Source organism: Siphateles boraxobius, unplaced genomic scaffold (genome assembly GCF_051911475.1).
Source record: "Siphateles boraxobius isolate OS27281-9 unplaced genomic scaffold, OSU_SipBor_1 87, whole genome shotgun sequence".
Taxonomy (NCBI): domain Eukaryota; kingdom Metazoa; phylum Chordata; class Actinopteri; order Cypriniformes; family Leuciscidae; genus Siphateles; species Siphateles boraxobius.
In genome coordinates this window covers 2,012,501-2,032,500 of record NW_027509216.1, presented here as the reverse complement: position 1 = coordinate 2,032,500, position 20,000 = coordinate 2,012,501, and the positions used below count along the sequence as shown (strand labels likewise).

Sequence of the window (20,000 nt, the reverse complement as noted above, 5' to 3'; positions counted from 1 at the left end):
GTACTTGGATGGGAGACCGCCTGGGAATACCAGGTGCTGTAAGCTTTTAAAAAAAAAAAAAAGAGTGCCTGAGCTTCAAAAAGCCTTAAAAAGTCTCTGAGATTCTTCAGAAAGCATGAAAGAGTTTGAGTTTTTTCAAAAGTTGTTCTTAGTTTTCTTCACTAATGGTCTAACCTTTTAAATAGCCCAATTTTGGCAGCAGTATTCGCTTACGGCCATACCACCTTGGGCACGCCCGATCTCGTCTGATCTCGGAAGCTAAGCAGGGTCGGGCCTGGTTAGTACTTGGATGGGAGACCGCCTGGGAATACCAGGTGCTGTAAGCTTTTAAAAAAAAAAAAAAAAAAAAAAGAGTGCCTGAGCTTCAAAAAGCCTTAAAAAGTCTCTGAGATTCTTCAGAAAGCATGAAAGAGTTTGAGTTTTTTCAAAAGTTCTTCTTAGTCTTCTTCACTAATGGTCTAAGCTTTTAAATAAGGCCTGGTTAGTACTTGGATGGGAGGCCGCATGGGAATACTAGGTGTTGTAAGCTTTTTTAAGAAAAAAAAAAAAGAGTCCCTGAGCTTCTTCAAAAAGCCTTAAAAAGTCTCTGAGATTCTTCAGAAAGCATGAAAGAGCTTGAGTTTTTTCAAAAGTTGTTCTTAGTTTTCTTCACTAATGGTCTAACCTTTTAAATAGCCCAATTTTGGCAGCAGTTTTAGCTTACGGCCATACCACCTTGGGCACGCCCGATCTCGTCTGATCTCGGAAGCTAAGCAGGGTCGGGCCTGGTTAGTACTTGGATGGGAGACCGCCTGGGAATACCAGGTGCTGTAAGCTTTTAAAAAAAAAAAAAAAAAAAAAAGAGTGCCTGAGCTTCAAAAAGCCTTAAAAAGTCTCTGAGATTCTTCAGAAAGCATGAAAGAGTTTGAGTTTTTTCAAAAGTTGTTCTTAGTTTTCTTCACTAATGGTCTAACCTTTTAAATAGCCCAATTTTGGCAGCAGTATTCGCTTACGGCCATACCACCTTGGGCACGCCCGATCTCGTCTGATCTCGGAAGCTAAGCAGGGTCGGGCCTGGTTAGTACTTGGATGGGAGACCGCCTGGGAATACCAGGTGCTGTAAGCTTTTAAAAAAAAAAAAAAGAGTGCCTGAGCTTCAAAAAGCCTTAAAAAGTCTCTGAGATTCTTCAGAAAGCATGAAAGAGTTTGAGTTTTTTCAAAAGTTGTTCTTAGTTTTCTTCACTAATGGTCTAACCTTTTAAATAGCCCAATTTTGGCAGCAGTATTCGCTTACGGCCATACCACCTTGGGCACGCCCGATCTCGTCTGATCTCGGAAGCTAAGCAGGGTCGGGCCTGGTTAGTACTTGGATGGGAGACCGCCTGGGAATACCAGGTGCTGTAAGCTTTTAAAAAAAAAAAAAAGAGTGCCTGAGCTTCAAAAAGCCTTAAAAAGTCTCTGAGATTCTTCAGAAAGCATGAAAGAGTTTGAGTTTTTTCAAAAGTTGTTCTTAGTTTTCTTCACTAATGGTCTAACCTTTTAAATAGCCCAATTTTGGCAGCAGTATTCGCTTACGGCCATACCACCTTGGGCACGCCCGATCTCGTCTGATCTCGGAAGCTAAGCAGGGTCGGGCCTGGTTAGTACTTGGATGGGAGACCGCCTGGGAATACCAGGTGCTGTAAGCTTTTAAAAAAAAAAAAAAAAAAAAAAAGAGTGCCTGAGCTTCAAAAAGCCTTAAAAAGTCTCTGAGATTCTTCAGAAAGCATGAAAGAGTTTGAGTTTTTTCAAAAGTTCTTCTTAGTCTTCTTCACTAATGGTCTAAGCTTTTAAATAAGGCCTGGTTAGTACTTGGATGGGAGGCCGCATGGGAATACTAGGTGTTGTAAGCTTTTTTAAGAAAAAAAAAAAAGAGTCCCTGAGCTTCTTCAAAAAGCCTTAAAAAGTCTCTGAGATTCTTCAGAAAGCATGAAAGAGCTTGAGTTTTTTCAAAAGTTGTTCTTAGTTTTCTTCACTAATGGTCTAACCTTTTAAATAGCCCAATTTTGGCAGCAGTTTTAGCTTACGGCCATACCACCTTGGGCACGCCCGATCTCGTCTGATCTCGGAAGCTAAGCAGGGTCGGGCCTGGTTAGTACTTGGATGGGAGACCGCCTGGGAATACCAGGTGCTGTAAGCTTTTAAAAAAAAAAAAAAAAAAAAAAAGAGTGCCTGAGCTTCAAAAAGCCTTAAAAAGTCTCTGAGATTCTTCAGAAAGCATGAAAGAGTTTGAGTTTTTTCAAAAGTTCTTCTTAGTCTTCTTCACTAATGGTCTAAGCTTTTAAATAAGGCCTGGTTAGTACTTGGATGGGAGGCCGCATGGGAATACTAGGTGTTGTAAGCTTTTTTAAGAAAAAAAAAAAAGAGTCCCTGAGCTTCTTCAAAAAGCCTTAAAAAGTCTCTGAGATTCTTCAGAAAGCATGAAAGAGCTTGAGTTTTTTCAAAAGTTGTTCTTAGTTTTCTTCACTAATGGTCTAACCTTTTAAATAGCCCAATTTTGGCAGCAGTTTTAGCTTACGGCCATACCACCTTGGGCACGCCCGATCTCGTCTGATCTCGGAAGCTAAGCAGGGTCGGGCCTGGTTAGTACTTGGATGGGAGACCGCCTGGGAATACCAGGTGCTGTAAGCTTTTAAAAAAAAAAAAAAAAAAAAAAGAGTGCCTGAGCTTCAAAAAGCCTTAAAAAGTCTCTGAGATTCTTCAGAAAGCATGAAAGAGTTTGAGTTTTTTCAAAAGTTGTTCTTAGTTTTCTTCACTAATGGTCTAACCTTTTAAATAGCCCAATTTTGGCAGCAGTATTCGCTTACGGCCATACCACCTTGGGCACGCCCGATCTCGTCTGATCTCGGAAGCTAAGCAGGGTCGGGCCTGGTTAGTACTTGGATGGGAGACCGCCTGGGAATACCAGGTGCTGTAAGCTTTTAAAAAAAAAAAAAAGAGTGCCTGAGCTTCAAAAAGCCTTAAAAAGTCTCTGAGATTCTTCAGAAAGCATGAAAGAGTTTGAGTTTTTTCAAAAGTTGTTCTTAGTTTTCTTCACTAATGGTCTAACCTTTTAAATAGCCCAATTTTGGCAGCAGTATTCGCTTACGGCCATACCACCTTGGGCACGCCCGATCTCGTCTGATCTCGGAAGCTAAGCAGGGTCGGGCCTGGTTAGTACTTGGATGGGAGACCGCCTGGGAATACCAGGTGCTGTAAGCTTTTAAAAAAAAAAAAAAAAAAAAAAAGAGTGCCTGAGCTTCAAAAAGCCTTAAAAAGTCTCTGAGATTCTTCAGAAAGCATGAAAGAGTTTGAGTTTTTTCAAAAGTTCTTCTTAGTCTTCTTCACTAATGGTCTAAGCTTTTAAATAAGGCCTGGTTAGTACTTGGATGGGAGGCCGCATGGGAATACTAGGTGTTGTAAGCTTTTTTAAGAAAAAAAAAAAAGAGTCCCTGAGCTTCTTCAAAAAGCCTTAAAAAGTCTCTGAGATTCTTCAGAAAGCATGAAAGAGCTTGAGTTTTTTCAAAAGTTGTTCTTAGTTTTCTTCACTAATGGTCTAACCTTTTAAATAGCCCAATTTTGGCAGCAGTTTTAGCTTACGGCCATACCACCTTGGGCACGCCCGATCTCGTCTGATCTCGGAAGCTAAGCAGGGTCGGGCCTGGTTAGTACTTGGATGGGAGACCGCCTGGGAATACCAGGTGCTGTAAGCTTTTAAAAAAAAAAAAAAGAGTGCCTGAGCTTCAAAAAGCCTTAAAAAGTCTCTGAGATTCTTCAGAAAGCATGAAAGAGTTTGAGTTTTTTCAAAAGTTCTTCTTAGTCTTCTTCACTAATGGTCTAAGCTTTTAAATAAGGCCTGGTTAGTACTTGGATGGGAGGCCGCATGGGAATACTAGGTGTTGTAAGCTTTTTTAAGAAAAAAAAAAAAGAGTCCCTGAGCTTCTTCAAAAAGCCTTAAAAAGTCTCTGAGATTCTTCAGAAAGCATGAAAGAGCTTGAGTTTTTTCAAAAGTTGTTCTTAGTTTTCTTCACTAATGGTCTAACCTTTTAAATAGCCCAATTTTGGCAGCAGTTTTAGCTTACGGCCATACCACCTTGGGCACGCCCGATCTCGTCTGATCTCGGAAGCTAAGCAGGGTCGGGCCTGGTTAGTACTTGGATGGGAGACCGCCTGGGAATACCAGGTGCTGTAAGCTTTTAAAAAAAAAAAAAAGAGTGCCTGAGCTTCAAAAAGCCTTAAAAAGTCTCTGAGATTCTTCAGAAAGCATGAAAGAGTTTGAGTTTTTTCAAAAGTTGTTCTTAGTTTTCTTCACTAATGGTCTAACCTTTTAAATAGCCCAATTTTGGCAGCAGTATTCGCTTACGGCCATACCACCTTGGGCACGCCCCATCTCGTCTGATCTCGGAAGCTAAGCAGGGTCGGGCCTGGTTAGTACTTGGATGGGAGACCGCCTGGGAATACCAGGTGCTGTAAGCTTTTAAAAAAAAAAAAAAGAGTGCCTGAGCTTCAAAAAGCCTTAAAAAGTCTCTGAGATTCTTCAGAAAGCATGAAAGAGTTTGAGTTTTTTCAAAAGTTGTTCTTAGTTTTCTTCACTAATGGTCTAACCTTTTAAATAGCCCAATTTTGGCAGCAGTATTCGCTTACGGCCATACCACCTTGGGCACGCCCGATCTCGTCTGATCTCGGAAGCTAAGCAGGGTCGGGCCTGGTTAGTACTTGGATGGGAGACCGCCTGGGAATACCAGGTGCTGTAAGCTTTTAAAAAAAAAAAAAAGAGTGCCTGAGCTTCAAAAAGCCTTAAAAAGTCTCTGAGATTCTTCAGAAAGCATGAAAGAGTTTGAGTTTTTTCAAAAGTTGTTCTTAGTTTTCTTCACTAATGGTCTAACCTTTTAAATAGCCCAATTTTGGCAGCAGTATTCGCTTACGGCCATACCACCTTGGGCACGCCCGATCTCGTCTGATCTCGGAAGCTAAGCAGGGTCGGGCCTGGTTAGTACTTGGATGGGAGACCGCCTGGGAATACCAGGTGCTGTAAGCTTTTAAAAAAAAAAAAAAAAAAAAAAGAGTGCCTGAGCTTCAAAAAGCCTTAAAAAGTCTCTGAGATTCTTCAGAAAGCATGAAAGAGTTTGAGTTTTTTCAAAAGTTCTTCTTAGTCTTCTTCACTAATGGTCTAAGCTTTTAAATAAGGCCTGGTTAGTACTTGGATGGGAGGCCGCATGGGAATACTAGGTGTTGTAAGCTTTTTTAAGAAAAAAAAAAAAGAGTCCCTGAGCTTCTTCAAAAAGCCTTAAAAAGTCTCTGAGATTCTTCAGAAAGCATGAAAGAGCTTGAGTTTTTTCAAAAGTTGTTCTTAGTTTTCTTCACTAATGGTCTAACCTTTTAAATAGCCCAATTTTGGCAGCAGTTTTAGCTTACGGCCATACCACCTTGGGCACGCCCGATCTCGTCTGATCTCGGAAGCTAAGCAGGGTCGGGCCTGGTTAGTACTTGGATGGGAGACCGCCTGGGAATACCAGGTGCTGTAAGCTTTTAAAAAAAAAAAAAAGAGTGCCTGAGCTTCAAAAAGCCTTAAAAAGTCTCTGAGATTCTTCAGAAAGCATGAAAGAGTTTGAGTTTTTTCAAAAGTTGTTCTTAGTTTTCTTCACTAATGGTCTAACCTTTTAAATAGCCCAATTTTGGCAGCAGTATTCGCTTACGGCCATACCACCTTGGGCACGCCCGATCTCGTCTGATCTCGGAAGCTAAGCAGGGTCGGGCCTGGTTAGTACTTGGATGGGAGCCCGCCTGGGAATACCAGGTGCTGTAAGCTTTTAAAAAAAAAAAAAAGAGTGCCTGAGCTTCAAAAAGCCTTAAAAAGTCTCTGAGATTCTTCAGAAAGCATGAAAGAGTTTGAGTTTTTTCAAAAGTTGTTCTTAGTTTTCTTCACTAATGGTCTAAGCTTTTAAATAAGGCCTGGTTAGTACTTGGATGGGAGGCCGCATGGGAATACTAGGTGTTGTAAGCTTTTTTAAGAAAAAAAAAAAAGAGTCCCTGAGCTTCTTCAAAAAGCCTTAAAAAGTCTCTGAGATTCTTCAGAAAGCATGAAAGAGCTTGAGTTTTTTCAAAAGTTGTTCTTAGTTTTCTTCACTAATGGTCTAACCTTTTAAATAGCCCAATTTTGGCAGCAGTTTTAGCTTACGGCCATACCACCTTGGGCACGCCCGATCTCGTCTGATCTCGGAAGCTAAGCAGGGTCGGGCCTGGTTAGTACTTGGATGGGAGACCGCCTGGGAATACCAGGTGCTGTAAGCTTTTAAAAAAAAAAAAAAAAAAAAAAGAGTGCCTGAGCTTCAAAAAGCCTTAAAAAGTCTCTGAGATTCTTCAGAAAGCATGAAAGAGTTTGAGTTTTTTCAAAAGTTCTTCTTAGTCTTCTTCACTAATGGTCTAAGCTTTTAAATAAGGCCTGGTTAGTACTTGGATGGGAGGCCGCATGGGAATACTAGGTGTTGTAAGCTTTTTTAAGAAAAAAAAAAAAGAGTCCCTGAGCTTCTTCAAAAAGCCTTAAAAAGTCTCTGAGATTCTTCAGAAAGCATGAAAGAGCTTGAGTTTTTTCAAAAGTTGTTCTTAGTTTTCTTCACTAATGGTCTAACCTTTTAAATAGCCCAATTTTGGCAGCAGTTTTAGCTTACGGCCATACCACCTTGGGCACGCCCGATCTCGTCTGATCTCGGAAGCTAAGCAGGGTCGGGCCTGGTTAGTACTTGGATGGGAGACCGCCTGGGAATACCAGGTGCTGTAAGCTTTTAAAAAAAAAAAAAAGAGTGCCTGAGCTTCAAAAAGCCTTAAAAAGTCTCTGAGATTCTTCAGAAAGCATGAAAGAGTTTGAGTTTTTTCAAAAGTTCTTCTTAGTCTTCTTCACTAATGGTCTAAGCTTTTAAATAAGGCCTGGTTAGTACTTGGATGGGAGGCCGCATGGGAATACTAGGTGTTGTAAGCTTTTTTAAGAAAAAAAAAAAAGAGTCCCTGAGCTTCTTCAAAAAGCCTTAAAAAGTCTCTGAGATTCTTCAGAAAGCATGAAAGAGCTTGAGTTTTTTCAAAAGTTGTTCTTAGTTTTCTTCACTAATGGTCTAACCTTTTAAATAGCCCAATTTTGGCAGCAGTTTTAGCTTACGGCCATACCACCTTGGGCACGCCCGATCTCGTCTGATCTCGGAAGCTAAGCAGGGTCGGGCCTGGTTAGTACTTGGATGGGAGACCGCCTGGGAATACCAGGTGCTGTAAGCTTTTAAAAAAAAAAAAAAGAGTGCCTGAGCTTCAAAAAGCCTTAAAAAGTCTCTGAGATTCTTCAGAAAGCATGAAAGAGTTTGAGTTTTTTCAAAAGTTGTTCTTAGTTTTCTTCACTAATGGTCTAACCTTTTAAATAGCCCAATTTTGGCAGCAGTATTCGCTTACGGCCATACCACCTTGGGCACGCCCCATCTCGTCTGATCTCGGAAGCTAAGCAGGGTCGGGCCTGGTTAGTACTTGGATGGGAGACCGCCTGGGAATACCAGGTGCTGTAAGCTTTTTAAAAAAAAAAAAAGAGTGCCTGAGCTTCAAAAAGCCTTAAAAAGTCTCTGAGATTCTTCAGAAAGCATGAAAGAGTTTGAGTTTTTTCAAAAGTTGTTCTTAGTTTTCTTCACTAATGGTCTAACCTTTTAAATAGCCCAATTTTGGCAGCAGTATTCGCTTACGGCCATACCACCTTGGGCACGCCCGATCTCGTCTGATCTCGGAAGCTAAGCAGGGTCGGGCCTGGTTAGTACTTGGATGGGAGACCGCCTGGGAATACCAGGTGCTGTAAGCTTTTAAAAAAAAAAAAAAGAGTGCCTGAGCTTCAAAAAGCCTTAAAAAGTCTCTGAGATTCTTCAGAAAGCATGAAAGAGTTTGAGTTTTTTCAAAAGTTGTTCTTAGTTTTCTTCACTAATGGTCTAACCTTTTAAATAGCCCAATTTTGGCAGCAGTATTCGCTTACGGCCATACCACCTTGGGCACGCCCGATCTCGTCTGATCTCGGAAGCTAAGCAGGGTCGGGCCTGGTTAGTACTTGGATGGGAGACCGCCTGGGAATACCAGGTGCTGTAAGCTTTTAAAAAAAAAAAAAAAAAAAAAAAGAGTGCCTGAGCTTCAAAAAGCCTTAAAAAGTCTCTGAGATTCTTCAGAAAGCATGAAAGAGTTTGAGTTTTTTCAAAAGTTCTTCTTAGTCTTCTTCACTAATGGTCTAAGCTTTTAAATAAGGCCTGGTTAGTACTTGGATGGGAGGCCGCATGGGAATACTAGGTGTTGTAAGCTTTTTTAAGAAAAAAAAAAAGAGTCCCTGAGCTTCTTCAAAAAGCCTTAAAAAGTCTCTGAGATTCTTCAGAAAGCATGAAAGAGCTTGAGTTTTTTCAAAAGTTGTTCTTAGTTTTCTTCACTAATGGTCTAACCTTTTAAATAGCCCAATTTTGGCAGCAGTTTTAGCTTACGGCCATACCACCTTGGGCACGCCCGATCTCGTCTGATCTCGGAAGCTAAGCAGGGTCGGGCCTGGTTAGTACTTGGATGGGAGACCGCCTGGGAATACCAGGTGCTGTAAGCTTTTAAAAAAAAAAAAAAGAGTGCCTGAGCTTCAAAAAGCCTTAAAAAGTCTCTGAGATTCTTCAGAAAGCATGAAAGAGTTTGAGTTTTTTCAAAAGTTGTTCTTAGTTTTCTTCACTAATGGTCTAACCTTTTAAATAGCCCAATTTTGGCAGCAGTATTCGCTTACGGCCATACCACCTTGGGCACGCCCGATCTCGTCTGATCTCGGAAGCTAAGCAGGGTCGGGCCTGGTTAGTACTTGGATGGGAGACCGCCTGGGAATACCAGGTGCTGTAAGCTTTTAAAAAAAAAAAAAAAAAAAAAAAAGAGTGCCTGAGCTTCAAAAAGCCTTAAAAAGTCTCTGAGATTCTTCAGAAAGCATGAAAGAGTTTGAGTTTTTTCAAAAGTTGTTCTTAGTTTTCTTCACTAATGGTCTAAGCTTTTAAATAAGGCCTGGTTAGTACTTGGATGGGAGGCCGCATGGGAATACTAGGTGTTGTAAGCTTTTTTAAGAAAAAAAAAAAAGAGTCCCTGAGCTTCTTCAAAAAGCCTTAAAAAGTCTCTGAGATTCTTCAGAAAGCATGAAAGAGCTTGAGTTTTTTCAAAAGTTGTTCTTAGTTTTCTTCACTAATGGTCTAACCTTTTAAATAGCCCAATTTTGGCAGCAGTTTTAGCTTACGGCCATACCACCTTGGGCACGCCCGATCTCGTCTGATCTCGGAAGCTAAGCAGGGTCGGGCCTGGTTAGTACTTGGATGGGAGACCGCCTGGGAATACCAGGTGCTGTAAGCTTTTAAAAAAAAAAAAAAAAAAAAAAAGAGTGCCTGAGCTTCAAAAAGCCTTAAAAAGTCTCTGAGATTCTTCAGAAAGCATGAAAGAGTTTGAGTTTTTTCAAAAGTTCTTCTTAGTCTTCTTCACTAATGGTCTAAGCTTTTAAATAAGGCCTGGTTAGTACTTGGATGGGAGGCCGCATGGGAATACTAGGTGTTGTAAGCTTTTTTAAGAAAAAAAAAAAAGAGTCCCTGAGCTTCTTCAAAAAGCCTTAAAAAGTCTCTGAGATTCTTCAGAAAGCATGAAAGAGCTTGAGTTTTTTCAAAAGTTGTTCTTAGTTTTCTTCACTAATGGTCTAACCTTTTAAATAGCCCAATTTTGGCAGCAGTTTTAGCTTACGGCCATACCACCTTGGGCACGCCCGATCTCGTCTGATCTCGGAAGCTAAGCAGGGTCGGGCCTGGTTAGTACTTGGATGGGAGACCGCCTGGGAATACCAGGTGCTGTAAGCTTTTAAAAAAAAAAAAAAGAGTGCCTGAGCTTCAAAAAGCCTTAAAAAGTCTCTGAGATTCTTCAGAAAGCATGAAAGAGTTTGAGTTTTTTCAAAAGTTCTTCTTAGTCTTCTTCACTAATGGTCTAAGCTTTTAAATAAGGCCTGGTTAGTACTTGGATGGGAGGCCGCATGGGAATACTAGGTGTTGTAAGCTTTTTTAAGAAAAAAAAAAAAGAGTCCCTGAGCTTCTTCAAAAAGCCTTAAAAAGTCTCTGAGATTCTTCAGAAAGCATGAAAGAGCTTGAGTTTTTTCAAAAGTTGTTCTTAGTTTTCTTCACTAATGGTCTAACCTTTTAAATAGCCCAATTTTGGCAGCAGTTTTAGCTTACGGCCATACCACCTTGGGCACGCCCGATCTCGTCTGATCTCGGAAGCTAAGCAGGGTCGGGCCTGGTTAGTACTTGGATGGGAGACCGCCTGGGAATACCAGGTGCTGTAAGCTTTTAAAAAAAAAAAAAAGAGTGCCTGAGCTTCAAAAAGCCTTAAAAAGTCTCTGAAATTCTTCAGAAAGCATGAAAGAGTTTGAGTTTTTTCAAAAGTTGTTCTTAGTTTTCTTCACTAATGGTCTAACCTTTTAAATAGCCCAATTTTGGCAGCAGTATTCGCTTACGGCCATACCACCTTGGGCACGCCCCATCTCGTCTGATCTCGGAAGCTAAGCAGGGTCGGGCCTGGTTAGTACTTGGATGGGAGACCGCCTGGGAATACCAGGTGCTGTAAGCTTTTTAAAAAAAAAAAAAGAGTGCCTGAGCTTCAAAAAGCCTTAAAAAGTCTCTGAGATTCTTCAGAAAGCATGAAAGAGTTTGAGTTTTTTCAAAAGTTGTTCTTAGTTTTCTTCACTAATGGTCTAACCTTTTAAATAGCCCAATTTTGGCAGCAGTATTCGCTTACGGCCATACCACCTTGGGCACGCCCGATCTCGTCTGATCTCGGAAGCTAAGCAGGGTCGGGCCTGGTTAGTACTTGGATGGGAGACCGCCTGGGAATACCAGGTGCTGTAAGCTTTTAAAAAAAAAAAAAAGAGTGCCTGAGCTTCAAAAAGCCTTAAAAAGTCTCTGAGATTCTTCAGAAAGCATGAAAGAGTTTGAGTTTTTTCAAAAGTTGTTCTTAGTTTTCTTCACTAATGGTCTAACCTTTTAAATAGCCCAATTTTGGCAGCAGTATTCGCTTACGGCCATACCACCTTGGGCACGCCCGATCTCGTCTGATCTCGGAAGCTAAGCAGGGTCGGGCCTGGTTAGTACTTGGATGGGAGACCGCCTGGGAATACCAGGTGCTGTAAGCTTTTAAAAAAAAAAAAAAAAAAAAAAGAGTGCCTGAGCTTCAAAAAGCCTTAAAAAGTCTCTGAGATTCTTCAGAAAGCATGAAAGAGTTTGAGTTTTTTCAAAAGTTCTTCTTAGTCTTCTTCACTAATGGTCTAAGCTTTTAAATAAGGCCTGGTTAGTACTTGGATGGGAGGCCGCATGGGAATACTAGGTGTTGTAAGCTTTTTTAAGAAAAAAAAAAAAGAGTCCCTGAGCTTCTTCAAAAAGCCTTAAAAAGTCTCTGAGATTCTTCAGAAAGCATGAAAGAGCTTGAGTTTTTTCAAAAGTTGTTCTTAGTTTTCTTCACTAATGGTCTAACCTTTTAAATAGCCCAATTTTGGCAGCAGTTTTAGCTTACGGCCATACCACCTTGGGCACGCCCGATCTCGTCTGATCTCGGAAGCTAAGCAGGGTCGGGCCTGGTTAGTACTTGGATGGGAGACCGCCTGGGAATACCAGGTGCTGTAAGCTTTTAAAAAAAAAAAAAAGAGTGCCTGAGCTTCAAAAAGCCTTAAAAAGTCTCTGAGATTCTTCAGAAAGCATGAAAGAGTTTGAGTTTTTTCAAAAGTTGTTCTTAGTTTTCTTCACTAATGGTCTAACCTTTTAAATAGCCCAATTTTGGCAGCAGTATTCGCTTACGGCCATACCACCTTGGGCACGCCCGATCTCGTCTGATCTCGGAAGCTAAGCAGGGTCGGGCCTGGTTAGTACTTGGATGGGAGACCGCCTGGGAATACCAGGTGCTGTAAGCTTTTAAAAAAAAAAAAAAAAAAAAAAAGAGTGCCTGAGCTTCAAAAAGCCTTAAAAAGTCTCTGAGATTCTTCAGAAAGCATGAAAGAGTTTGAGTTTTTTCAAAAGTTCTTCTTAGTCTTCTTCACTAATGGTCTAAGCTTTTAAATAAGGCCTGGTTAGTACTTGGATGGGAGGCCGCATGGGAATACTAGGTGTTGTAAGCTTTTTTAAGAAAAAAAAAAAAGAGTCCCTGAGCTTCTTCAAAAAGCCTTAAAAAGTCTCTGAGATTCTTCAGAAAGCATGAAAGAGCTTGAGTTTTTTCAAAAGTTGTTCTTAGTTTTCTTCACTAATGGTCTAACCTTTTAAATAGCCCAATTTTGGCAGCAGTTTTAGCTTACGGCCATACCACCTTGGGCACGCCCGATCTCGTCTGATCTCGGAAGCTAAGCAGGGTCGGGCCTGGTTAGTACTTGGATGGGAGACCGCCTGGGAATACCAGGTGCTGTAAGCTTTTAAAAAAAAAAAAAAGAGTGCCTGAGCTTCAAAAAGCCTTAAAAAGTCTCTGAGATTCTTCAGAAAGCATGAAAGAGTTTGAGTTTTTTCAAAAGTTGTTCTTAGTTTTCTTCACTAATGGTCTAACCTTTTAAATAGCCCAATTTTGGCAGCAGTATTCGCTTACGGCCATACCACCTTGGGCACGCCCCATCTCGTCTGATCTCGGAAGCTAAGCAGGGTCGGGCCTGGTTAGTACTTGGATGGGAGACCGCCTGGGAATACCAGGTGCTGTAAGCTTTTTAAAAAAAAAAAAAGAGTGCCTGAGCTTCAAAAAGCCTTAAAAAGTCTCTGAGATTCTTCAGAAAGCATGAAAGAGTTTGAGTTTTTTCAAAAGTTGTTCTTAGTTTTCTTCACTAATGGTCTAACCTTTTAAATAGCCCAATTTTGGCAGCAGTATTCGCTTACGGCCATACCACCTTGGGCACGCCCGATCTCGTCTGATCTCGGAAGCTAAGCAGGGTCGGGCCTGGTTAGTACTTGGATGGGAGACCGCCTGGGAATACCAGGTGCTGTAAGCTTTTAAAAAAAAAAAAAAGAGTGCCTGAGCTTCAAAAAGCCTTAAAAAGTCTCTGAGATTCTTCAGAAAGCATGAAAGAGTTTGAGTTTTTTCAAAAGTTGTTCTTAGTTTTCTTCACTAATGGTCTAACCTTTTAAATAGCCCAATTTTGGCAGCAGTATTCGCTTACGGCCATACCACCTTGGGCACGCCCGATCTCGTCTGATCTCGGAAGCTAAGCAGGGTCGGGCCTGGTTAGTACTTGGATGGGAGACCGCCTGGGAATACCAGGTGCTGTAAGCTTTTAAAAAAAAAAAAAAAAAAAAAAAGAGTGCCTGAGCTTCAAAAAGCCTTAAAAAGTCTCTGAGATTCTTCAGAAAGCATGAAAGAGTTTGAGTTTTTTCAAAAGTTCTTCTTAGTCTTCTTCACTAATGGTCTAAGCTTTTAAATAAGGCCTGGTTAGTACTTGGATGGGAGGCCGCATGGGAATACTAGGTGTTGTAAGCTTTTTTAAGAAAAAAAAAAAAGAGTCCCTGAGCTTCTTCAAAAAGCCTTAAAAAGTCTCTGAGATTCTTCAGAAAGCATGAAAGAGCTTGAGTTTTTTCAAAAGTTGTTCTTAGTTTTCTTCACTAATGGTCTAACCTTTTAAATAGCCCAATTTTGGCAGCAGTTTTAGCTTACGGCCATACCACCTTGGGCACGCCCGATCTCGTCTGATCTCGGAAGCTAAGCAGGGTCGGGCCTGGTTAGTACTTGGATGGGAGACCGCCTGGGAATACCAGGTGCTGTAAGCTTTTAAAAAAAAAAAAAAGAGTGCCTGAGCTTCAAAAAGCCTTAAAAAGTCTCTGAGATTCTTCAGAAAGCATGAAAGAGTTTGAGTTTTTTCAAAAGTTGTTCTTAGTTTTCTTCACTAATGGTCTAACCTTTTAAATAGCCCAATTTTGGCAGCAGTATTCGCTTACGGCCATACCACCTTGGGCACGCCCGATCTCGTCTGATCTCGGAAGCTAAGCAGGGTCGGGCCTGGTTAGTACTTGGATGGGAGACCGCCTGGGAATACCAGGTGCTGTAAGCTTTTAAAAAAAAAAAAAAAAAAAAAAAGAGTGCCTGAGCTTCAAAAAGCCTTAAAAAGTCTCTGAGATTCTTCAGAAAGCATGAAAGAGTTTGAGTTTTTTCAAAAGTTCTTCTTAGTCTTCTTCACTAATGGTCTAAGCTTTTAAATAAGGCCTGGTTAGTACTTGGATGGGAGGCCGCATGGGAATACTAGGTGTTGTAAGCTTTTTTAAGAAAAAAAAAAAAGAGTCCCTGAGCTTCTTCAAAAAGCCTTAAAAAGTCTCTGAGATTCTTCAGAAAGCATGAAAGAGCTTGAGTTTTTTCAAAAGTTGTTCTTAGTTTTCTTCACTAATGGTCTAACCTTTTAAATAGCCCAATTTTGGCAGCAGTTTTAGCTTACGGCCATACCACCTTGGGCACGCCCGATCTCGTCTGATCTCGGAAGCTAAGCAGGGTCGGGCCTGGTTAGTACTTGGATGGGAGACCGCCTGGGAATACCAGGTGCTGTAAGCTTTTAAAAAAAAAAAAAAGAGTGCCTGAGCTTCAAAAAGCCTTAAAAAGTCTCTGAGATTCTTCAGAAAGCATGAAAGAGTTTGAGTTTTTTCAAAAGTTGTTCTTAGTTTTCTTCACTAATGGTCTAACCTTTTAAATAGCCCAATTTTGGCAGCAGTATTCGCTTACGGCCATACCACCTTGGTCACGCCCGATCTAGTTGGTACGATCCAGGAAGTGAGTTGGCTGCAGTTGGAGAGGAAGGCTCTCCCCCATTTTTGTTTTTCTATTTGTGTTTTGTTTTTCGAGTTTGTTACTTTAAGTTAGTTTTTTTCGCTTTATTTTGCTTTTCAAACCACCTAACAGCAGCTTTTGCTGGCTGGAGGGTGGTTTTTAATTTTATTTTTGCAATTATGGACGGATTAACGGCGAACGACACTGGACTGGTTGGAGGAACACGCACGGTAATTGACAATGGACTGGCAGGAGGAACACGAATGGCAAACGACACTGGACTGGCGGGAGGAACACGAATGGCAAAAGACACTGGACTGGCGGGAGGAACACGAATGGCAAACGACACTGGACTAGAGAATCGACAAAGAACTGGGAATGGAAAGGATCAAGAAGCAAGGAAAAGATTTGGTGAAAGAAAATATTTAAAAGAGGCAACAGTGATCGTAAGTACAGAGAACGTGAGTGGAGTGAGAGCGGAGGATATAATTAAAGCGATTTCGGAACAAATTGGAAGTGGAAAGGTGTTGGCTGTAAGACCCAGGCAAGGCAAAGAATATGAACTGACACTAGAACAGGAAGAAATGTGCGACGTTTTAATCGATGGATTGACAATAAAGGGAGTGGACTGTGAAGTAAAGAAGCTGCAAAATAAAGATTACGTTGTTTCATTCATGCACCTGCCTGTCTACCTGGAGGATAATGACATTTTGGACAAATTGGAAGGATGGGGGGTTTCCCCCATATCTAAAATCAAAAGAAGGTGCTATCCGGGCACTGACGTAGAAGACGGCACCAGGTTTGTGAAGGTGAGGTTCCCCAAAGAAGTGGCATCACTCCCTTATAGCACAAAGCTGGAAACAGCGGAAGGGCCACAGTACTTTAGGGTGATGCACAGCCACCAGGTAAAGACCTGTCGGCTGTGCATGAGCCCAGGACATCTACTGAAAGATTGCCCAGATTTCAAGTGCTATAAGTGTGAGGAAAGGGGCCATTTTGCACGAGATTGCAACGCCGTCAGGTGCCCGGATTGCCAAGAAATTTTAAATAAATGTGAATGCTGGATGGAGGGAGAGGTAGGAGGAAGGGAAGTACAGGTAGACAGACAGGTGCATGAAGGAAACAACGAGGAAAGACAAGAAGAGGACGAATCACAACCAAAGGAAGCAGAGGAAGGAACAAACAACAGACAAGAAGGAGAAGGAGGAAATGAAAAGGATGATGAACAGATAAGTGAAGAGGACACGCTGTTGACACCAATGGACATATCTTCAAATCATGGACAAAAAGGAAAAGAACAAGACAAAGAAACAGACAGCGAAGGAGAAATAAGGATGGAGGAGGACGAGAAGAAAAAAGTGGAGAGGGGACAAGGACGAAGAAGATTGCTAAAGGTAAAGCCAAATATAGAAACTGCAAGGAAAAAAGTGTTGAAAAAAGGACTAATCGAGTGTTTAAACAGGTTTGAGGTGTTAAAGGAACTGGAGGAGAAAGACTAAGAATAATGGTTTTTAGATATTTATTCTTTTTATTTTTAATGGTACTAAGTTGTGTGACTTTTAATGCGAGAGGACTTTTGAACTTAAGGAAATTTGAAAATGTAAAAGAAAAATGTAAAACAGAAGACATTATTGTGCTACAAGAAACAAACTGGAGAGAAAATGTGATGAATGATTTTAAAAAGAGATGGGAAGGAGGGATTTTATACAATAATGGAGATGGGAGGTTTGGAAGAGGAGTGGCTTTTTTAATGAAGGATGATGTTTTTAAAGCAAGTAAAATTCTATACAAAGATACGATGGGAAAATGTATGGTGGTTGAGACAATACATGAAGGAAGAGAATTGATTTTAGTAAATGTACATGCACCAACGGAAGAGAAAGAAAAGAAAGAGTTTTTTAATGTTTTAAGAAGTATTGTAAAGAAGTATAAGGAAATAATAATGATGGGGGATTTTAACACGGTTTTTAATAAACATGACATGGCAGAAGGAATGGTTTTTAAAACTGATACAGGGAGAAAAGAATTAAAAGCATTAATGGCAGAAAATAATATGATAGATGTGTGGAGAGAAAGAAATGAAAGGAAAAAAGAATTTTCAAGGATACAAATAGTAGGGAGCTTTGTGTGCAAAACAAGAATTGACTTTATTTTATGTACGAGGAATGTGGAGAATTTTATCGAAAATATTAAGTATGAAGACACAAGTTTGAGCGATCACAAGTTTTTATTTTTTAAAATGGACTGGAATAAAGTGCAAAGAGGGCCAGGGATATGGGTTTTAAATACTAAAATGTTAGAAAATGAAGACTATGTTTTAAAGGTTAAAGAAATTATAGAAAAAGAAAAGGAAAATGAAATGTATGAAGAAGATAAGAGAATATGGTGGGAGAACGTAAAGTTTTTAATTAAAAAATTCTCGATTAAGTATTGTAGTATAATACACAAATGCAAAAGATACAAAGAAAAAGAAATAAAGGAAAGTTTGGAAGTGGAATTGAATAAAGAAAATAAAGATATACAAAAGATAAAGGAAATGGAGGGAAAACTGAAAGAAATAGAGGAAAAAGAATATGAGGGGGCGAGGTTAAGAAGCAAAGCTAAATATACAGTGGAGGGAGAAAAATGCACCAAGTTTTTTTTTGATTTGGAAAAAAAGAAAGGGAAAGCTGAAACGATTAAAGAGATAAGAGGAAAAAATGGGGAAATTGTAGAAGGGAATGAAAAAATTTTAGAAGAAATAAGGAATTTTTATGAAGAGCTTTTTAGTACAAGAGGTGTAAAAGAAAACGAAAAAATGGAATTGTTGAATCAGATAAAAGCAAAAATTAGCGAGGAAGATAAAAAAGAATGTGATCAAGAAGTCAGAGAAGAGGAGATAGAAAGAGCAATACAGCAGCTGAATAAAAAGAAAAGTCCAGGAATAGATGGTTTAGGAAGTGAATTTTATATATGTTTTAAAGAGATTTTAACAAAGATTTTAAAGGAAGTTTTTAGAGAAATTTTTGGAAAAGAAGAAGTTAATGAAAGAATGGGGATGGGCATAACAAAACTGATATATAAAAGGAAAGGAGAAAAAGTAGATTTAAAAAACTACAGGCCAATCACAATGCTAAACACAGATCTTAAGATTTTAGCGAAAGTTTTAGCAAACAGGTTAAAGGAAGTAATGCCAAGTATAATCAAAACAAATCAAGCGTACGGAGTAAAAGGAAGAGATATAGCGGACACGACAATGAGCATAAGAGACACAATATGGTACTTGAAAGAAGAGAAAGAAGAAGGATACGTAATTAGTTTAGATTTTGAAAAAGCTTTTGATAGGGTTGAACACGGGTATTTATTTGATGTTTTAAAGAAATTTGGTTTTGGGGGAGATTTTATTAAATGGATTGAGATTTTATATAAGGGTGCTTTAACAAGAATAAAATGTAATGGGTTTTTAACAGAATGTTTTAAAATCACAAGATCAATAAGACAGGGGTGTCCACTTTCAGCGTTATTATATTCACTTGTATCGGAACCGTTGGGATTGGCTATAAAACAAAAAGAAGAAATAACTGGAATTGAAATTGAGGAAAACAAGTCTGAAGGGAAGGTTTTTCAATATGCTGATGACACAACGATAATAGTAAAAGGAAAGGAGAGCGTTAAAGAAGTTATGAAGGTTGTAGAAGAATATTGTAAAGGATCTGGGAGTAAAGTAAATGAAGATAAGACGGTGTATATGAGATTTGGTAAAGCTATGATTTTAAGGGATTGTTTTAATTTCAAGGAAGTGGAAGAAATAAGGATTTTAGGAATTTTAATGGGGAAAAATGAGAGGAAAGTAAGAGATGAAATGTGGGAGCAACTAGTAACAGAAATAGAGAGAAGGTTAAATTTTTGGAAATTGAGAACATTAAACTTGAAAGGGAAGGTTTTAATATTGAATGTTTTAATGGTTTCTAAGCTATGGTATGTTTTATATGTGTCGGAGATGCCATTGTGGACAGAAAAGAGGCTGAAGAAATGTTTTCTTGACTTTTTATGGGAGGGGAAACCAGCAAGAATAGCTTTTAACACACTTTTAGGGGCAGTAGACAAGGGGGGTTTAGGATTAATAGATGTGGAACAGAGAAAAAATAGTTTGAGAGTTAAAATAGTGAAGAAATACATACAAGATGAGGGCAAAGCAGAGTGGAAAAAGACCATGAAATATTTTTTAAACAAATGTGGGAATTTTAATATGGGGGATGGAATTTTATGGATGAAAACGAAAATTTGGATGATGGAAAGACTACCAGAGTTTTATAGAGAAATTTTGAGTGCCTGGGGAAAATTTTTAGCCAAAGTCGAGTATGATCCACATGGGAGAGAAAACATTTTAAATCAACCTCTGTTCTTAAACAAAAACATTTTAAAACAAGACAAAGAAATGTTTTTAAAGAAATGGATGGAAGTGGGGATAACAAGAGTGAGAGACGTTTTATATGAATTCAAAGAAGGGTTTTTACCAACACAATTTATTGTGGATGCAATGGAGGAGGCAAAAGAGGATTACAGTGAACAAGAAATTTTAAAAAAGTATGAAATCATTAAAAGTGCAATACCCAAAGAGTGGATTAAAAGAATAGAATGTATGGAAGGAGAGCCAAAAGAGAAATGTATTTATGTGAAATTGGGGGGGAAAGTGAATGATTTTAAGGAATGTACTGTGAAAATGATTTATTGTTCTTTTAGAGATGATGTTTTTAAAGAGCCAATTGCAAATGAATACTGGGTGCAGAAATTCAAAGATTTAAAAAAAGAGTGTATATGGAGAAACATGAGGGGGAAGTGTGTGGAAACAAAATTGGGATGTTTAGAATATTTTATAAGACATAAAGTGATTTTTACTGAGGCAATTTTAAATAAAATAGGAATTGAGCAAAACGCTCTGTGTAAAGTGTGCCAGGAAAAGGAAGAGTGGATTTTACATATATTTTTATACTGTAAAGAACTGGAGGAATTTTTAAGGAAATGTAAATGCTTAATTAAAGAGTTGACTGAGGAGTGGGATGAAAGTGTAATGGAATGGAACAGAGTTGTGATGTTTGGTTGGGAAAAGAAGTGTCAAAACAAAAGTTTTATAAATCTGTGTGTAATGTTGATGAAAAGTGCAATATGGGAGAGAAGAACTGTGGCTAAAAAGGAAAAAATTGTGTTGGATGTTTGGACTATGTTTAAAAGGAAAACTGAATTGTATATTGAAAGAT

At 39.4% G+C, this 20,000-nt stretch overlaps 40 non-coding genes across 40 annotated transcripts in view; all 40 read left to right on the top strand.

The window, feature by feature from the left end:
• LOC143731634 (5S ribosomal RNA) overlaps positions 1 to 45 on the top strand; it is a 119-nt gene extending 74 nt beyond the window's left edge. Inside the window, exon 1 of the ribosomal RNA XR_013200907.1 lies at positions 1 to 45. This exon is cut by the window's left edge and continues 74 nt beyond it. This is a non-coding gene — a ribosomal RNA (5S ribosomal RNA).
• Positions 46 to 207: 162 nt separating this feature from the next.
• LOC143731633 (5S ribosomal RNA) lies at positions 208 to 326 on the top strand. Its single transcript, XR_013200906.1, has one exon. It is a non-coding gene; the product is annotated as a 5S ribosomal RNA (ribosomal RNA).
• A 371-nt stretch (positions 327 to 697) lies between these two features.
• On the top strand, positions 698 to 816 carry LOC143731632 (5S ribosomal RNA). The gene has a single exon (XR_013200905.1). It is a non-coding gene; the product is annotated as a 5S ribosomal RNA (ribosomal RNA).
• A 170-nt stretch (positions 817 to 986) lies between these two features.
• Positions 987 to 1,105, top strand: LOC143731631 (5S ribosomal RNA). Its single transcript, XR_013200904.1, has one exon. It is a non-coding gene; the product is annotated as a 5S ribosomal RNA (ribosomal RNA).
• Positions 1,106 to 1,267: 162 nt separating this feature from the next.
• On the top strand, positions 1,268 to 1,386 carry LOC143731630 (5S ribosomal RNA). Its single transcript, XR_013200903.1, has one exon. It is a non-coding gene; the product is annotated as a 5S ribosomal RNA (ribosomal RNA).
• Positions 1,387 to 1,548: 162 nt separating this feature from the next.
• Positions 1,549 to 1,667, top strand: LOC143731629 (5S ribosomal RNA). Its single transcript, XR_013200902.1, has one exon. It is a non-coding gene; the product is annotated as a 5S ribosomal RNA (ribosomal RNA).
• A 372-nt stretch (positions 1,668 to 2,039) lies between these two features.
• On the top strand, positions 2,040 to 2,158 carry LOC143731627 (5S ribosomal RNA). Its single transcript, XR_013200900.1, has one exon. It is a non-coding gene; the product is annotated as a 5S ribosomal RNA (ribosomal RNA).
• Positions 2,159 to 2,530: 372 nt separating this feature from the next.
• LOC143731626 (5S ribosomal RNA) lies at positions 2,531 to 2,649 on the top strand. The gene has a single exon (XR_013200899.1). It is a non-coding gene; the product is annotated as a 5S ribosomal RNA (ribosomal RNA).
• A 170-nt stretch (positions 2,650 to 2,819) lies between these two features.
• On the top strand, positions 2,820 to 2,938 carry LOC143731625 (5S ribosomal RNA). The gene has a single exon (XR_013200898.1). It is a non-coding gene; the product is annotated as a 5S ribosomal RNA (ribosomal RNA).
• Positions 2,939 to 3,100: 162 nt separating this feature from the next.
• LOC143731624 (5S ribosomal RNA) lies at positions 3,101 to 3,219 on the top strand. The gene has a single exon (XR_013200897.1). It is a non-coding gene; the product is annotated as a 5S ribosomal RNA (ribosomal RNA).
• Positions 3,220 to 3,591: 372 nt separating this feature from the next.
• LOC143731623 (5S ribosomal RNA) lies at positions 3,592 to 3,710 on the top strand. The gene has a single exon (XR_013200896.1). It is a non-coding gene; the product is annotated as a 5S ribosomal RNA (ribosomal RNA).
• A 363-nt stretch (positions 3,711 to 4,073) lies between these two features.
• Positions 4,074 to 4,192, top strand: LOC143731621 (5S ribosomal RNA). Its single transcript, XR_013200894.1, has one exon. It is a non-coding gene; the product is annotated as a 5S ribosomal RNA (ribosomal RNA).
• A 162-nt stretch (positions 4,193 to 4,354) lies between these two features.
• LOC143731690 (5S ribosomal RNA) lies at positions 4,355 to 4,473 on the top strand. The gene has a single exon (XR_013200960.1). It is a non-coding gene; the product is annotated as a 5S ribosomal RNA (ribosomal RNA).
• A 162-nt stretch (positions 4,474 to 4,635) lies between these two features.
• Positions 4,636 to 4,754, top strand: LOC143731620 (5S ribosomal RNA). The gene has a single exon (XR_013200893.1). It is a non-coding gene; the product is annotated as a 5S ribosomal RNA (ribosomal RNA).
• A 162-nt stretch (positions 4,755 to 4,916) lies between these two features.
• Positions 4,917 to 5,035, top strand: LOC143731618 (5S ribosomal RNA). The gene has a single exon (XR_013200892.1). It is a non-coding gene; the product is annotated as a 5S ribosomal RNA (ribosomal RNA).
• A 371-nt stretch (positions 5,036 to 5,406) lies between these two features.
• Positions 5,407 to 5,525, top strand: LOC143731617 (5S ribosomal RNA). Its single transcript, XR_013200891.1, has one exon. It is a non-coding gene; the product is annotated as a 5S ribosomal RNA (ribosomal RNA).
• Positions 5,526 to 5,687: 162 nt separating this feature from the next.
• On the top strand, positions 5,688 to 5,806 carry LOC143731666 (5S ribosomal RNA). The gene has a single exon (XR_013200937.1). It is a non-coding gene; the product is annotated as a 5S ribosomal RNA (ribosomal RNA).
• A 363-nt stretch (positions 5,807 to 6,169) lies between these two features.
• Positions 6,170 to 6,288, top strand: LOC143731616 (5S ribosomal RNA). The gene has a single exon (XR_013200890.1). It is a non-coding gene; the product is annotated as a 5S ribosomal RNA (ribosomal RNA).
• Positions 6,289 to 6,659: 371 nt separating this feature from the next.
• Positions 6,660 to 6,778, top strand: LOC143731614 (5S ribosomal RNA). Its single transcript, XR_013200888.1, has one exon. It is a non-coding gene; the product is annotated as a 5S ribosomal RNA (ribosomal RNA).
• A 363-nt stretch (positions 6,779 to 7,141) lies between these two features.
• LOC143731613 (5S ribosomal RNA) lies at positions 7,142 to 7,260 on the top strand. The gene has a single exon (XR_013200887.1). It is a non-coding gene; the product is annotated as a 5S ribosomal RNA (ribosomal RNA).
• Positions 7,261 to 7,422: 162 nt separating this feature from the next.
• LOC143731689 (5S ribosomal RNA) lies at positions 7,423 to 7,541 on the top strand. The gene has a single exon (XR_013200959.1). It is a non-coding gene; the product is annotated as a 5S ribosomal RNA (ribosomal RNA).
• Positions 7,542 to 7,703: 162 nt separating this feature from the next.
• LOC143731612 (5S ribosomal RNA) lies at positions 7,704 to 7,822 on the top strand. Its single transcript, XR_013200886.1, has one exon. It is a non-coding gene; the product is annotated as a 5S ribosomal RNA (ribosomal RNA).
• Positions 7,823 to 7,984: 162 nt separating this feature from the next.
• Positions 7,985 to 8,103, top strand: LOC143731611 (5S ribosomal RNA). The gene has a single exon (XR_013200885.1). It is a non-coding gene; the product is annotated as a 5S ribosomal RNA (ribosomal RNA).
• Positions 8,104 to 8,474: 371 nt separating this feature from the next.
• Positions 8,475 to 8,593, top strand: LOC143731610 (5S ribosomal RNA). Its single transcript, XR_013200884.1, has one exon. It is a non-coding gene; the product is annotated as a 5S ribosomal RNA (ribosomal RNA).
• Positions 8,594 to 8,755: 162 nt separating this feature from the next.
• On the top strand, positions 8,756 to 8,874 carry LOC143731609 (5S ribosomal RNA). Its single transcript, XR_013200883.1, has one exon. It is a non-coding gene; the product is annotated as a 5S ribosomal RNA (ribosomal RNA).
• A 373-nt stretch (positions 8,875 to 9,247) lies between these two features.
• Positions 9,248 to 9,366, top strand: LOC143731608 (5S ribosomal RNA). Its single transcript, XR_013200882.1, has one exon. It is a non-coding gene; the product is annotated as a 5S ribosomal RNA (ribosomal RNA).
• A 372-nt stretch (positions 9,367 to 9,738) lies between these two features.
• On the top strand, positions 9,739 to 9,857 carry LOC143731607 (5S ribosomal RNA). The gene has a single exon (XR_013200881.1). It is a non-coding gene; the product is annotated as a 5S ribosomal RNA (ribosomal RNA).
• A 363-nt stretch (positions 9,858 to 10,220) lies between these two features.
• Positions 10,221 to 10,339, top strand: LOC143731606 (5S ribosomal RNA). The gene has a single exon (XR_013200880.1). It is a non-coding gene; the product is annotated as a 5S ribosomal RNA (ribosomal RNA).
• Positions 10,340 to 10,501: 162 nt separating this feature from the next.
• On the top strand, positions 10,502 to 10,620 carry LOC143731688 (5S ribosomal RNA). The gene has a single exon (XR_013200958.1). It is a non-coding gene; the product is annotated as a 5S ribosomal RNA (ribosomal RNA).
• A 162-nt stretch (positions 10,621 to 10,782) lies between these two features.
• LOC143731605 (5S ribosomal RNA) lies at positions 10,783 to 10,901 on the top strand. The gene has a single exon (XR_013200879.1). It is a non-coding gene; the product is annotated as a 5S ribosomal RNA (ribosomal RNA).
• A 162-nt stretch (positions 10,902 to 11,063) lies between these two features.
• Positions 11,064 to 11,182, top strand: LOC143731603 (5S ribosomal RNA). Its single transcript, XR_013200877.1, has one exon. It is a non-coding gene; the product is annotated as a 5S ribosomal RNA (ribosomal RNA).
• A 371-nt stretch (positions 11,183 to 11,553) lies between these two features.
• LOC143731602 (5S ribosomal RNA) lies at positions 11,554 to 11,672 on the top strand. Its single transcript, XR_013200876.1, has one exon. It is a non-coding gene; the product is annotated as a 5S ribosomal RNA (ribosomal RNA).
• A 162-nt stretch (positions 11,673 to 11,834) lies between these two features.
• LOC143731601 (5S ribosomal RNA) lies at positions 11,835 to 11,953 on the top strand. The gene has a single exon (XR_013200875.1). It is a non-coding gene; the product is annotated as a 5S ribosomal RNA (ribosomal RNA).
• Positions 11,954 to 12,325: 372 nt separating this feature from the next.
• Positions 12,326 to 12,444, top strand: LOC143731600 (5S ribosomal RNA). The gene has a single exon (XR_013200874.1). It is a non-coding gene; the product is annotated as a 5S ribosomal RNA (ribosomal RNA).
• Positions 12,445 to 12,606: 162 nt separating this feature from the next.
• Positions 12,607 to 12,725, top strand: LOC143731687 (5S ribosomal RNA). Its single transcript, XR_013200957.1, has one exon. It is a non-coding gene; the product is annotated as a 5S ribosomal RNA (ribosomal RNA).
• A 162-nt stretch (positions 12,726 to 12,887) lies between these two features.
• On the top strand, positions 12,888 to 13,006 carry LOC143731599 (5S ribosomal RNA). The gene has a single exon (XR_013200873.1). It is a non-coding gene; the product is annotated as a 5S ribosomal RNA (ribosomal RNA).
• Positions 13,007 to 13,168: 162 nt separating this feature from the next.
• LOC143731598 (5S ribosomal RNA) lies at positions 13,169 to 13,287 on the top strand. Its single transcript, XR_013200872.1, has one exon. It is a non-coding gene; the product is annotated as a 5S ribosomal RNA (ribosomal RNA).
• A 372-nt stretch (positions 13,288 to 13,659) lies between these two features.
• On the top strand, positions 13,660 to 13,778 carry LOC143731597 (5S ribosomal RNA). The gene has a single exon (XR_013200871.1). It is a non-coding gene; the product is annotated as a 5S ribosomal RNA (ribosomal RNA).
• A 162-nt stretch (positions 13,779 to 13,940) lies between these two features.
• LOC143731596 (5S ribosomal RNA) lies at positions 13,941 to 14,059 on the top strand. The gene has a single exon (XR_013200870.1). It is a non-coding gene; the product is annotated as a 5S ribosomal RNA (ribosomal RNA).
• Positions 14,060 to 14,431: 372 nt separating this feature from the next.
• LOC143731595 (5S ribosomal RNA) lies at positions 14,432 to 14,550 on the top strand. Its single transcript, XR_013200869.1, has one exon. It is a non-coding gene; the product is annotated as a 5S ribosomal RNA (ribosomal RNA).
• The last annotated feature ends 5,450 nt before the right edge of the window (positions 14,551 to 20,000 follow it).